General features: G+C 43.2%; 1 pseudogene; it reads left to right on the top strand.

The window, feature by feature from the left end:
- The first annotated feature begins 2,907 nt into the window (after positions 1-2,907).
- LOC119807930 lies at positions 2,908-3,560 on the top strand (annotated as a pseudogene).
- Positions 3,561-10,367: the final 6,807 nt, after the last annotated feature.

The raw sequence follows: 10,367 nt of genomic DNA on the forward strand, positions 1-10,367 counted from the left end.
TTGACATTCTATTTTTCTTTTTCTTTTTGTTGAGGGTTAATGTGGTGTGAACACACCTGAGTATGCATATATGTATACGAGGATGGACTCGTCTACTGAGCTATGCCCCAGCCCTCATCTTGATTTTATTTCAGGGGATACTAAGAAATGAACTAGGGTTTAAGCGCACTAACCGTGCACTCTGTGGGCTACACCTACAGCCCTTGGAATTCACTGGGTTTTATTGTCATCGTGTCTGTGTAGATTGAGATGGGGAATTGTGCTCATGAGAACAGGTACCAGAGACGGCCTGAAGAAGGCTTCAGTTGGGTCTCCTGGAGCTGAAGTTAAAGGAGGCTTCAAGCTGCTTAACAGGGTCCTGCTAGGAACTGAACTCTGGTCCTCTGAAAGAACAGCAAGTGCTCTTAACTGTTGAGCCATCGCTCTAGCCCTGGCCCTTTAAAATTCTAAATAATGAGGTCACCATTTTCATTTTTGCAAAGCACCTCAAATTATGTGGCTATGGTATTAAGTGGAATGGGGTATTAAGCGATCTGGATTGTATTAATTGACTTATGTTTTAGATGGTCAATAAAATTATCTTACAAAATCAGAATGATGAGCTGGGTATGGGTGGTGCATGCTTTTAACCCCAGCACTTGGAGGTTAAGCAGGAGAATAAGGAGTGCATGGATATCCTTGGCTACATGGCTGATGTGAGGCCAGCCTGGGGCACAAAGGGGCCAGAAGATGGCACTAGAGGCCTGGAGCTGGAGTTGAAAGCAGTTGTGAGTCACCCAACATGGGTCCTGGGAACTGAACTCTGATCCTCTGCAAGAACTGAACAAGCTCTTACCCACTGAGCCATCTCTCCAGAGCTAGGAAACAAAATTTAAAACAAACCTTTTTAGTCAATGGCAAGATGAGTGTAGATCAAAGGGTACTCCAACTAGTCTATAAGGTTAGCCTAGCTCTTCTTTACAGATTACCACAATAAGATTCTGAGATGCACAGTAAACATTAAATGTGTTCTCAGGAATGTTCCGGTGTGCACAGGTACATGTGTGTTAGGGAATGTACATGCATATGTTCACGTGGGGGCCAGTGGCTACCTCAGCTGTTCTCCAGGGCACTATCACCTTGGTTTTTTAGTGTGTCTCACTTGCCTACGACTTTCCAAGTAGGCTGGGCTGACTGGCCTGCAAGCCCCAGGATCCACCTGTTTCCACAGAGCTGGAGTTACAAACTGGTCTGCCATTCCCTGCTTTTCTTTCTTTCACCTGGGTTCTAAGGATCAAACTAAGGTCCTTGAACTTGCAAAGCAAGTGCTTTGCCAACAGAGCTACTGCCCCAGTCCTATACAAAACTATTTTAATCTTCTGGCTCTTTCAGTGCCAGGGCCTATTTATTCTTAACCATAATTCTCATTAAATAATTCAACATAAGTAAAATGTGTGGCGGTTTCAGTTTATGGTTATCATAATCATGTTAAGATCATAGTCATAGTCATAATGGAAAACAAACATTCATTAGATACTGAATAGGTGCCAGGGTTGTAGCTCAGTGATGTGAGCAAAACCTTGAGTTCATTATCCAGTAACACCCTCGAAGGAAGAAAGGAAGGAAGGAAGGAAGGAGGAAGGGAGGGAGGGAGGGAGGGAGGAAGGGAGGGAAGGAGGGAAGGAAGGAAGAAAGGAAGGAAGGAATAAAGGAAGGAAGAGAGAAAGGAAGAAATAAAAGAAGGAAGGAAGGAAAAAAGAAAGAAAGAAAGAAAGAAAGAAAGAAAGAAAGAAAGAAAGAATAAAGGAAGGAAGGAAGGAATAAAGGAAGGAAGGAAGGAAGGAGGGAGGGAAGGAAGGAATAAAGGAAGGAAGAAAGGAGGGAGGGAGGAAGGAAAAAAGGAAGGAAGAAAGGAGGGAAGGAGGGAAGGAGAGAAGGAGGGAGGGAGGAAGGGAGGGAGGGAGGGAGGGAGGGAATGAAGGAAGGAAGGGAAGGAGGGAGGAAGGAAGTAATAAAGGAAGGAAGAAAGGAAGGAAGGAAGGAAGGAAGGAAGGAAGGGCAGGAAGGAAGGAAGGAAGGAAGAAAGGAAAGAAGGAAGGAAGGGAGGGAGGAAGGAAAGAATAAAGGAAGGAGGGAAGGAGGGAAGGAGGAAGGGAGGGAGGGAGGGAATGAAGGAAGGAAGGGAGGGAGGGAGGGAGGGAGGGAAGGAGGGCAGGAAGGAATGAAGGAAGGAATGAAGGAAGGAAGGAATAAAGGAAAGAGGGAAGGAGGGAGGGAGGGAGGGAGGGAGGGAGGGAGGGAGGGAGGGGAGGAAGGAAGGAAGGAAGGAAGAAAGGAAGAAAGGAGGGAAGGAAGGAAGGAGGGAGAGAAGGAGGGAAGGAAGGAAGGAAGGAAGGAAGGAAGGAAGGAAGGAAGGAAAGAAGGGAAGAAGGAAAGGAAAAGATTGTAGATCTGGAGAGATGACTCAGAGATTAACAGCATTTGCTGTTCTTGCAAAGGACTGGGTACTACTACCCATGATAAGTGGCTTCTCAACTGCCTAAGACTCCAGCTCCAGGAGATCCAATGCCTTCTTCTGGCCTTCCTTCCATGGGCAGCTAGCTGCACACAGAGACAGACAGACACACACACACATACACACACAGACACACACACACACACACACACACAAATAAATAAATAAATAAATAAACTAATATCTGGGGGTGGGGTATGACTGGAGACGTGTAAAGGACCTTTGCCAGACTCTGTGATTTCAGAGATAGCATTAGCATCAGGGGCAGGATGAGAGTTTGGGCACAGGACCAATATCTGACCTGGAGACATGGATGCTTAGGCAGACTAACTGTGTAAAATAAACAAGATATAGAAACATGTAGAAACTGACAGTAAAAGAAAAAAATCTCAGTTAAGAGATTAAAAGTGTCGCTCTTTCCAAGCCGGCACTCCGTAAGGGCGAGCCATGTTCAGCTCGAGCGCCAAGATCGTTAAGCCCAATGGCGAGAAGCCGGACGAGTTCGAGTCCGGCATATCTCAGGCGCTTCTCGAGCTGGAGATGAACTCGGATCTCAAGGCGCAGCTGCGGAGCTGAACATCACCGCTGCCAAGGAAATTGAAGTTGGTGGTGGCCGGAAAGCCATCATAAATTTTGTACCAGTTCCTCAGCTGAAATCCTTCCAAAAAATCCAAGTCCGGCTGGTTCGTGAATTGGAGAAAAAGTTCAGCGGGAAACACGTAGTCTTCATTGCTCAGAGGAGGATTCTGCCCAAGCCAACTCGGAAAAGCCGTACGAAAAATAAGCAGAAGCGCCCAGAAGCCGCAAGCTCACAGCAGTGCACGACGCCATCCTTGAGGACTTGGTCTTCCCGAGTGAGATTGTGGGCAAGAGGATCCGTGTGAAACTGGACGGCAGCCGGCTCATAAAGGTTCATTTAGACAAAGCACAGCAGAACAACGTGGAGCACAAGGTGGAAACTTTTTCTGGTGTGTATAAGAAGCTCACGGGCAAGGATGTTAATTTTGAATTCCCAGAGTTTCAGTTGTAAAGAAAATGGCTGAATAAAGTGTCATTCGTAAAAAAAAAAAAAAAAAAAAAAAAAAGAGAGAGAGAGAGAGAGAGATTAAAAGTGTCAAAAGAAACTTTGGGAAATCTGATGAGAAGGGACTCTTAGGAATCAGAAACTCCAAATCTACACATCCCCCATGCTCACCTGTTGATGTTACTGGAAGATCTGACCTTGATGACAGAGCTGTCACCAATGGGATGAGTACCCTTATAACAGACAGCCCAGAGAACTGCTTTTTTCTCGTCTGTCCAACCCTGTGAGAACATAGCAAAAAATGCCCTATCATCTAAACCAAAGAGTACAGCTTTAGAAAACACCAGATCTGTCAGTGCCTTCATCTTGAACTTCTCACACCCCAGAACCAAGAGTAATAAACGTTTGCTGTCCATAAATCACAACCCAGCTTGTGGTGTTTTATTAAAGCAGCCTGAGTAGATGACGCCCAACATGACACAGTTTCCTTGTGGAGACAGGAAGAGCCTGCTGCACCAGTATCGCACAGCACCATGGAGCTAAGAGGATGAATCCTGACTGTTAACTTGATTGGGTTAAGAATAACCACGGAAACAAACCTCTGAACATGTTGTGAAGGAGTTTCTAGGCTAGGTTAATTGTGGTGAGAATACCCATCCTGAATGTGGGTGGCATCATTCCCTAGGCAGTGTCTAGGAATGAATAAAAACTTAGAACATTGAACCCCTCTCTTCTTCCTAACCATGGATGCCCTGTGACCCGCTGCCTAAGTTAATGTAAACCATCCCATGGGTAGTTATGTCAGTCAACAGAGACATGGTGCTACAGACATAGCTCAGGGAGCATGCATGAGGTCTCAGTTCAAACCAGAGCACCAGGAAAAGTGGGACTGTGCAAGTGGACAAGCTGAGAATCTCACTGTCACACAGCTTCCGCTCAGATAAATGGGGCACACACATATGACAAGAGCCTCAACAATGAGGCACCAGCCCTCTCCCTGCCAACCGAGAGACAAAGGCACTCTCTGAGAGATGAACAAATAGAATTCTCTTCTAATTATTGGTTAAGACCATTTAAAAAATAAAAAAAAATCAATTAAGCCAAAGAGAGTCAGAAGTGCACAGTGAGAGTTTAGTTGAGGGTGGGGCTTCCAGTTTTAACTCACTGGCTGTCTGGAGTCCGACGGTACGGTCTTTCCAATCCTATTTTCTCAAGGTGATATTCACTAAAGATAATGTGAGGTCTCATGCTACTGTTTCTAAAAGTAAAGAGACACAAGATATATTTGCCTTACTTTTAAGTGACCCTGATATTTACAGTCCAGGCAAACAGATAAATCACTGGGAAATTCTTGACTTTATAAAAAGTCTCACCACAAGATGGCCTTGACCATCTGACTCCCTGAGTAACATCTTAGGCAGAATTTGACTTACAGAGAAGAGGATTTGTATGCAGTATCTGCTTTATAAAGTCAGGTAACCTTGTGGCTGATCTAAAATCATAAATAAAATAAGCAGTCATCCTTCAGCAGCATTATTCAATTGAGAGATCTGGAAGAGCAATCTAAACAACAATCTCCCTGTCACCGGCTATATTATTAGCCTGAAACGTTCCTGCTACCTGTATGTTGACAGAAGCTGTTCTGAAGATGAAATAATAAGATAGCCTACCCCGTGATCATTTCTTTAGCCCATTAACCACTAGTGGAGGCCAGTTGTCTACACATTCAGCTTCCACCGCTGTGGGAATCTGAAGGCACACACTGGCATGAATTCCAGGAAAGTTTTAGAATGAAGCATTTACAGGATGATTTGTGAAACACTTACAAATTCAGGGAAATAAATCAGCCAACATCAGATTGCTAAGAAAAATACTGTGGTGTCTGACATTTTTGCAGTTACAGTATTAGTATTGGTAAGGAAGTGCCATAGATGGAACCCCGATTCCACTCGAGTCATTAAGTCTTCAGAGATTCAGTGGGGGGATGTGGTTTCAGTGAAAAGCTGGCTGGAAGGATTTGTGGATTTTTGATTGGCTATTGTAAAATGGCTGATGAATGAACTCATGTGAACCTTAAAGAAGGCTCAATGCCTGGGCTAAGGATTTGGGAAGATATAGTGATATATTATTTGAATTTTAATAAGTAAATCTTTTTTTAAATATTTATTTTATTATGTATACAATATTCTGTCTGTGTGTATGTCTGCAGGCCAGAAGAGGGCACCAGACCCCTTTACAGATGGTTGTGAGCCACCATGTGGTTGCTGGGAATTGAACTCAGGACCTTTGGAAGAGCAGGCAATGCTCTTAACCTCTGAGCCATCTCTCCAGCCCCCTTAATAAGTAAATCTTGCCTGAAGACAGAGACAAAGATATAGCCACTAGAGGTCAGGTAATGGTGACACACACCTTTAATCCCAGGATTTGGAAGTCAGGCAGATGGATCTCTGTGAGTTCAAGGCTACCCTGGGTTACACAAGATCAGTGCAGAAACAACCCCAGATGGTGGTGGCCTACACTTTTAATTCCAGTCCTAGGGAGTCACGCCTTTAATCCCAGCACTAGAGGGAATATAAAATGGGAAGAGAGAGGTTCTGTCTGTTTTAGTCTGCGGTCACCCAGCCTTGGTGCAGGTAAGACTTCTCTAGTGGCTTGGCTGCTTTGATTTCTGGTTTTTGGGTGGAACCCCAAATTTTTGCCTCTGGGTTTTTATCATTCATTCCACTGGAAGGCCTACTACGAAGACCATATTGTATACAAAGCAAGAATATATACTATGGATTACATAACATATATTAGATAGCAGAATCTGTATTCAAATGTGTTTGCTATGACAGGAGAGAGAAGCAAAACATAGTTTATAAGGCATACATATAAAACTTTTACATTAAGGCTGGAAAGATGGCTCAGTGGTTAAGAGTACTTGCCAGGCCCATGTTTGGTTCCCAGACCCCTCATGTGGCACTCACAAGTATCTGTAACTCCAGTGCCAGGGGATCCAATGCCCTCACCTGGCCTCCATGGGCACCTACATGCATGTGTACATACCCACACACAGGAATATACACACATCAATATAAAAAATCATACATTTAATAACTTCAATTTTAATTACATTTGTATTTACTCATTATTGTGTGTACATGCACATGTGACTGTCACAGAGTGTGTGTGGAGGTCATGGTATAATACAAAGGAATCCGTTCTCTCCACCACGTATATCAACTCAGGTTATCAGCAGCAAGTATTTTCATCAGCTGAGCCATCTCAATGGCCCGAAGTACAAGATTTTACATAAAGACAAAATCTGGCTTTATGAAAAATCCATGTCAGTGACCTAGGTGTTTTGATTGGCCCCACGTTTGACACATACCCTTGATTAAAAAAAATACATCTTAAAAACCAACACCTACAAGCCAAGGGATTCTTGGCAATTAACACTTAATTTGTTCTTTGGTTATCAAAGCTTTTTTTCTCTCCTACAAAGGAGAGAAAAATTCTCTCTGAATTTTTACAAATTCTCTATAATGAGCATATGCTATTTTAATGAACACAAAATACTATTCTTAGTATTTGGAAATAGTTGAATGACTGTCTTCTGGAAGTTGGAGCATTTCATATAATTTTAAAGGCTGGAACTAGAAAAAATGCATTAGCATTACAGGAGAAAACTTTAGAATAAAAATTGAGCCTGTAAAATGTGAATTTCTGTGCCTGGTCTTGACTAAACTACAGCAGCGTCATACCATAGCAACAGGGTGTCTTCATTAGGGTTTTCACTGCTGGGAAGAGACAACATGACCAAGACAACTCTAATAAAGGAAACATCTAATTGGGGTGGATTGCTTACAGTTTCAGAGGTTCAGTCCATTATCATCATGACAGTGAGCATGGCAGTGTGATGGCAGATGTGGTTCCAGAGCAGTTTAGAGTTTAGAGTCCTACATTTTGACTGAGACACTGGGTGGTGTCCTGAGCCTTGGAAGCCTCAAAGTCCACCCCATAGTGACACACTTCCTCCAACAGGGCCATACCCACTCCAACAAAACCACACCTCCTAATAGTGCAACCCCCTATAAGATTACAGGGGCCAATTACATTCAAACTACCACATCCTACTCCCTGGCCCCCATTAGCTTGTAACAATATCATAATGCAAAAAAGCAGTTTTTTACTCAACTTCAAACGTCCCCATTCTCTATCACAGTCTCAACAGTGATTAAAAATCCAAAGTTCAGTCTCTTCTGAGATTCATGCAATCTCTTAACCGTAATCCACTATAAAATCAAAATTATAAAGCAGATCACATACTTCCAACATATAATGGCACAGGATACACATTGCCATTCCAAAACGTAGAGAACGGAGCCTAGCAAAGAAATATTGGACCAAAGCAAGACTGAGAACCAGCTTGGCAAACTCCAAACTCTGTATCTCCATTCCTGATGTCAAAGCACTCTCCAGATCTCCAATTCTGTTCAGCTTTGTTGACTGCAACATACTTCCTTCTCTTGGGCTGGTTCCACTCCATATTAGCAACTCTCCTGGGCAAGTATCCCATGATTCTGGCATCTCTAATATCTTGGGTTCTCCTAGGCAATTCAGGCTTCAACTGGCAATTTACAGCTTCATGCCACAGCCTCTCTATTAGACCTCCATTCAGGGACAACCCTGACACATGCCCGGCCTCAGTGGGTTTTTTTTAACTCCTTCCTTCTATCTTTAACTCTAAATCCAGAATCATGTGGCTGAAGATGCCAAATTCTGGGATTGGAACATGGCCCGCTTCCTTAATTAAATCTTCACCAGCTTTCTGTTTTCCTTCACTGCCTAAGCTTGGCTGTCCTTGAACTTGCTCTGTAGACCAGGCTGGCCTCAAACTCAGAGATCCACCTGTGTCTGCCTTCCCGGCTTTGGGATTAAAAGTATGCCCCACCACTCCCAGCTCTGAACTTTCTTTTAGTTCTTTTTCACAGGTTGGAAACTTTGCTGCGTAGGATCTTGCCCTGAGGTCACCACTCCCTTATATTCCATCCATTTTTACCCTGCTAATCTCCTTGAATATAGGATTTAGCTCTATCCCATTTCCTGGTATTCTTTTTCTCTTCAAAATTTACATTTTGTGATTTACCCTGCTCAGCTTGCTCCTTTACATTATAAATCTTCATTAGAGTTACCGCTAACATCCACAAGGCAGAGTATATACTCTGCTGATTGGAGATTTCTTCTGTCAGCAAAATTAATCCAAAACTCTTCTCTTTTTCCTCAAGCAGACTCTATGGACAAGGGCAAAAGGTAGTCACTTGCTTCAACAAAATATCATAAGAACAATCTCTAGGCAACATATAAAATTCTACTCCTCTGAAACCTCCTAAGTGAGCCCCCCCCCCCATAGTTCAAATAAGGAGTAGCTCCACTGGTTTTTGTTTGTTTACTCTTTGGGGGCCTACCATCCAGCTCCCAAATAAATACACACAGACTCTTATTCTTTCTTGTGAATGCCAAGCCTTAGCTTGGCTTATTTCTAACCAGTTTTCCTTAACTTAAATTTTCCCATCTACCTTTTGCCTCTGGACTTTCAACTTTCTCTATTTCTGTATTCCTTTCTTTACTTCCTACTCCATGGCTTGCTGTGTAGCTGGGTGGCTGGCCCCTGGAGTCCTCTTCCTTAACCTGTTCCTCAAACTTCTCCCAGATTTTCCCTTCTACTTATTCTCTCTGCCTGCCAGTCCCACCTATCCTTTCTCCTGCCTTTCTATTGGCCATTCAGCTCTGTATTGGACCAGTCAGGTGTTTTAGACAGGCAATACAACACGGCTTCACAGAGTTACGCAAATGCAACAAAAAACAATGCAATACATCTTTGCATTATTAAACAAATGTTCCACAGCATAAACTAATGTAACACACCTTTAACTAATATTCTACAACACCTATTAGTATAGCCATTAAGCAGTGCTTAAAGCATACTGGTTTCCAAACCAAAATGCCGAAGTCCAAATTCCTCCAAACACATGTTCAGGCCTATCACAGCAATACCCCAGTCCCTGGTAGCAACTTCTGTCTTAGTTAGGGTTTTTGTTGCTATGAAGAGACACCATGACTACAGCAACGCTTATAAGGAAAATATTTAATCGGGGTGGCTTACAGTTTCAGAGGTTCAGTCCAGTAGCATTATGACATGGAACATGGCAATGTGTAGGTAGACATGGTACTGGAGCAGCTGAGCATCCTCCATGCAGGCAAAAGGAAATTGACTGCCTGGTACACTGAGGGAAGCTTGAGCAAAAGAGACCTCAAAGCCACCCCCCCTAATGACACACTTCCTCCTACTAGGTCACATCTCCTAAGAGTGGCATTCCCTGTGAGATTATGGGGGCCGATTACATTCAAACTACCACAGGAGGGTATCAGATATTTCCTTCCACTCTGTAAGTCTCTCCATTATTTCACCACCTAGAGGAATGAGCATGATGGTATTGTCCATGTGTTTGCTGACATCTAGATGAGTCACTCATGTAAAATACTAAGAAAATAATTCACCTTCACCTATGATCAATACATTGTTGAGAGGGAGATACTAAGAATTGAATCCAGGGCCTCACACATTTTAGAGAAGCCTTGAGCCATTGAGCTGCACCTTCAGAGTTAATAAGCATTGTTAGCTAGGATAGTTTCCTCTTAGGGCCAATAAGATGACTCATTGAGTAAAGGGGTTTGTCACTAGGCCTGACAGTCTGGATTTGATCCCTGGTACCCATATGGTAGAAGAGAGAAGAGAACCAATTTTCATGGGTCGTTCTCTGATCTGTGTATATATACATGTGTGCATGCAGGCATGCACACACA

This window comes from Arvicola amphibius, chromosome 2, assembly GCF_903992535.2.
Source record: "Arvicola amphibius chromosome 2, mArvAmp1.2, whole genome shotgun sequence".
Classification (NCBI taxonomy): domain Eukaryota; kingdom Metazoa; phylum Chordata; class Mammalia; order Rodentia; family Cricetidae; genus Arvicola; species Arvicola amphibius.